Here is a 453-nt window from a genome sequence, read left to right as displayed (position 1 = left end):
TATATATATATATATATATATATATATATATATATATATAAACAAAAAAAAAAACAGGTTGCCGGATTCTAGTGCTGGAGAAGATAGAACATTTATGGGGAGATTCACCACATAGAGCAATCTGATCACTTAATAAACTGAATTTTCACACAAAGAAAAAAAAATGCTTGCCAAGCTCTCTTTTCTGCCACCTCAGTGCATTGTGTTTCATTTTATCTTGTTGCATGGAAAGCAAGTGCTTTGAGAGCAGATGTACCTGATCCTTTTGCCAACTTGACCAGGCAACTCAAAGCCATATGAGCTCCAGAGCCCCATGCTCTGGTATCATTTAAAACAGAAACTACATCTCTCTACCACTCTTTCTCATTCATTTCAAATCTCTGAGATATAACAAAAAAATACCCATTAGGAATAGCTGGGGTAGGACCTACTTTGGGAGAGCAAGAGCTAAAG

Source organism: Neolamprologus multifasciatus, chromosome 10 (genome assembly GCF_963576455.1).
Source record: "Neolamprologus multifasciatus chromosome 10, fNeoMul1.2, whole genome shotgun sequence".
Lineage (NCBI taxonomy): Eukaryota > Metazoa > Chordata > Actinopteri > Cichliformes > Cichlidae > Neolamprologus > Neolamprologus multifasciatus.
The sequence above is the reverse complement of the archived record's forward strand: the minus strand, read 5'-3'. Positions refer to the sequence as shown.